This window comes from Suncus etruscus, chromosome 1, assembly GCF_024139225.1.
Source record: "Suncus etruscus isolate mSunEtr1 chromosome 1, mSunEtr1.pri.cur, whole genome shotgun sequence".
NCBI lineage: Eukaryota > Metazoa > Chordata > Mammalia > Eulipotyphla > Soricidae > Suncus > Suncus etruscus.
Genome location: NC_064848.1, coordinates 189,315,378 through 189,319,821, shown reverse-complemented (window position 1 = coordinate 189,319,821; position 4,444 = coordinate 189,315,378).

Here is a 4,444-nt window from a genome sequence, read left to right as displayed (position 1 = left end):
CCAAAGGCGAGAAGGTGTTGGTCCTTCTGACTGTCTCACCCTGGGTGTCTAGCATGCTGTTAAGGGCCAAATCTTACAGTTTTCTGTTGGCTTAATGATTCATTAATTTTGGTTTTTGGGTCACACCCAGCAGCGCTCAGGGGTTACTCCTGGCTCTATGCTCAGAAATCACTCCTGGCAGGCTCGGGGGACCATATGGGATGCTAGGATTCCAACCACCATTTTTCTGCATGCAAGGGAAACAAACACCTTACCTCCATGCTATCTCTCCGGCCCCGGCTTTATTATTTTTATCTTTTTTTTTTTTTTTGAGGGGATCACTCCTACTGGTGTTCAGGGTTTGCTCCTCCTTCTGTACTCAGGAATCACTCCTGGTAGGGCTCAGGGAGTGATCAAAGCACTCAAATTAAGTGCCCTACCTGCTCTGGTCCTATATAATTATTATAATAATAATAATACACTATTATTATTTTTCATTTAAAATATTTACTTATTTATTTTGGTTTTGGGGCCATACTTGTAGCATCCAGGAATTACTACTACTAACCAAGCTCAAGGGATCATATAGGGTGCTAGGAATCGAAAACTGTCTGCAAGGCAAGCACTTTACCACCCATATTGTTCAAGCCTTTTGTTTTTGTTTTTGTTTTGGGGACACACCCAGTGACACTCAAGGATTACTCCTGGCTATGTGCTCAGAAATCACTCCTGGCTTGGGGGGCTATATGGGATGCTGGGGGATCAAACTGTGGTCCATCCTAGGTCAGCCACATGCAAGGCAGTCACCTTACCACTTGTGCCACCGCTCCGGCACCTTGCTCAAGCCTTTTATTTTCATTTTAATTATCTCAACTTACTTCTTACTCTGTCCTTAAGGGTCTCTCCTGAACCAGACTTGGCAGGATGCAATGCAAACACTTTTACTTCTGTACTGTCTCTTTACCCCATATTTTTCTGTTTTATAGGAGATACACCAGTGGTATTTGGGGGTATTGTACTGAGAATTGAACTCAGTATCTTGTACATGTTGCACATCTGTGCTACCACTTGTGCTATCTCCCAACTCCTTTTCTTTGTGGCAGAGGGACCCAATGGTGTTTATTGAACCATTCAGGAGATCCAGTCAGCTCCAGGGATAGAATTCCAGGGTTCCCACATGCAGAGCTCATGCTTCATCCCTTTGAGACAATCCTGACCGGGCTCTGGAGATTATCTGCGGTGCTGGGGATTGAACCTGGGTCTGCTGCTGCAAGACAAGCACCCTGCCCACTGTAATATTTACTCCCTTCTTTTTCTTCTTTGCTATGAAGGTAGATCATGGTAGGGATGGTTGGACCTTCCCAGCTTAAGACCAGAACACAGGACCCTCATCCTCCCCTCTGGTATTGAGAATTTCTCTTCTAATGGACTGTGGCAAGGCTGGTCAGGAGGGGCCTTAGAAATCCCAGCTCCCAGAATTTTCCTGGTAGGGAAACTGAGCCCCAGCTCTGATGCCTCATGTCCTCCCTGCCCAGAAGTAAACCAGTTAGCACCACGTCTGCTGCTGCGTTCCCAGCGCCTGTCTCATTATTTGAGAATTTATGTCCCGCCAGGTCACCGGTCACTATGAAGGACAACTGTCCAGGCTTCCATGAGGGAGGGCAGCTAGGCCAGCCCAGGAGGTCAATGGTGGCAGGAGGTGGTGCCACCCTGCTTGGGGCAGGATGGGGATTTAATTTCAGGGGGATTTGCAACCAGTGGGGTGCCGCCCTGGACACATGGTAGCTCAGGGCTATTTTAGGAGGCAAAAGGCTGGCTCTGAGGGGGAGGGATCTGGGAGGGCTCCTGACAGCCCTTTGTGGGTCTCCTCTTCTGGTGGGAAGTGAAGGAACTGTGATGGGTTCATTTCCCCAAGGTTGGGTGTTTGCCACCCATCAGAATCATACAGACCCCCTGTCACAGCTGGCCTTGAGAAAGAAGCTGCTGGCCAGGCAGGGGTCTATGGCTCTTTGCCTGAGCTCCGTGAATTCAGGTCCTTTAGTGATCCAAGTATCGGTGAGTAGTTAGTGTCCCTGTTCTAGTATCTTTGGGGGGGCTATCGGGGCAGGCCACACCTGGCTGTGCTCAGAGCTTACTCTTGGCTCTGCACTTATCCTTGGGGTTCAATTCTGGCAGTACTTGGCAGCCATACAGAATGCCAAGGATCAAACCCAGGTCAGATCCATGCAAGGCAAGAGTCCTTCATGCTACATTGTCTTTCTAGGCTGTCTCCAGTCCTGGCAGGAGTGTTGCTAGGTACTGAGAACTGAGGTGCCATGACCAGGGGAGGGCCACCCTGCAGGCATGACCCACCAGACAGGCCTCTGTTCTGTGTGTGTCTCTCCATGCTACTCACGTGAGTTGAGACCTTTCTCATCTCTGAGTCAAGTCCCCGATCTTGACAGTGGGGACACCCATGCCCACAAATGATGCCCAAAAGATTAGTGGCCAACTCGGGTTCAATTTCTGGCACCCCTATAGTCCCCTGAACCCACCAGGAATCATTCCTGAGCACAGATCCAGGAGTAACCCCTGAGAACTGCCAGGTTTGGCCCCAAAACAAAAACCAAAAAGCAAAAGATTATTGGGTAAATATCAAGCCTAATTCTCTCTAAAGATGAGCTTCCAGCACCCTTCTTTATCTTTGGTCATTAATGAATTACTTCCAAACAAGAAGTCTAAAATTCAGGGCCAGATTAATACCACAGCTGTTAGGGTGTTTACCTTGCATGTGGCCAATCCAGGTTTGATCCCTGGCATTTCATCTGGTCTCCTAAGCATTACCAAGAGGAATTCCTGAGTGTAGAGCCAGGAATAACCTCTGGGTGTTGCCTTGTGTGGCTCAAAAACAAAAAAAATAAATAAGAAGACTGATGTTCAGAGAGGGAAAGTCACTGGCCTAAACTCACACAGCCGGGCTCAGTTACCCCAGGCACAGCTTCACCCACAGCAGAGCTGGCTCAACCCCCCAATCTAGTGAGTGGATTAGTTGATGTTGTTGTGCCAGGCACCATTTGCAGCTGAGGATTTAGGCGATCATGGCATGAGGCTGGCCAGCAGGACCAGGTGAAAGTCTCAAAGGCTTTATTTAGCCTAAGAGTCATTGTCTGTTGGGGTGGGGTGAGAGGGAGCAGGGCCTGACACCTTCACTGGAGGAGTTGGGTTGGGGGCTCACCAGATGGCACCCCAGCTCTGTTTCCAGGAAGAATCGGTGGTTTCCTTCCTCCATATCCATCTTGACAGGTAAAATGTCCCAAGCATCTTGGGCTCGGCCTTTATAGACTCATCATGTAGAGGCAAGTTTGGAATCAACAGGAATCAATCAGGGCCAGGGTGATTCTGCAAAGAGTTAGAGCACATGCCTTGTATATGGAGGCCCGAGTTTAATCCCCAGTACTGCACAAAGGAGGCCCCTCCAAAACTAAAGTTAAAAAGAGCTCAGCAGTGGAGGCCTTGAGTTATATGTATGAATTCCTGGGTTCTGTCTTCAGCCTCACCCTGTTTCTACTTTTGTGACCTCAGGCAGGTAAACCAGCCTCTCAGGATTACTAGGGCCATTAAATGTCTTGAAAAAGTGTGTGTGTGTTTGGGGGGGGGGTCATGGTGCAAAGAAGTGGGAAGAAGCACACGAATTAGGGCAGTGGTGACATGGTGCCTTAGGAACAGGCAGGAGGGGATACCTTGGAGAAGGTGGTTTAGTGGGGGGAAATGGCCAAGCCTGGCAAGATGGCAATGCAAAATGGTGGGCACCCAAGCCTGGGCATTAGGGGAGAGCTGCACACAGCCCCCTGTATTTATGAGGAGTCCATAACTGAGAACTGGATGGAATGTGCTTGCAGGAGGCCGTGAGTGCCCCCTCCTCGGCATATCAAAGCAGCGGCCAAAGGGCAGTTGTCAGGGATGGGATGACCTCTAAGATCCCTTCCAAGTCCAGAGCAACTGTCATGTGGACAGACAGACACAGGGTGCGCACTGTGAAGGAGAGAGGGGTGCCTAGATCAAGCGAGGGGTGGGTGCTGCAGCATGGCGAGGTGCCCCTGGCCCCTGGTTCCAGGTTTCCCCACCTCCGAAGCCAGTCGCTTCTTAGGCTCTGCTCTGTTGCTCTGTTGTTTCCCTTTGCACACCTGCAGTTCACTCCTGACCTGTGTGCTGTTTCTGGTGGATTTGCTCTTAGGATGGTCCAGACATCACCCATGTCTTCAACAACCATCTCTTGAGCATCTCCGAGACAAGAGCCCACTTTGTGCTGCTCCCTGGAGTACCTGTGAGGCCTGGGCCACATGGGGGAAACAGGTAAGTGTCCCAGCTAGGAGAAGTGCTAAGAGGGAGATTTACCAGTGGGGCCATGGGAAATGGGGCTGGGGAACGGCACTGGTGAGGTGACAGTGGAGCTAGGGGCAAAGTGGCAAAGAAAGAAAGTTGTGAA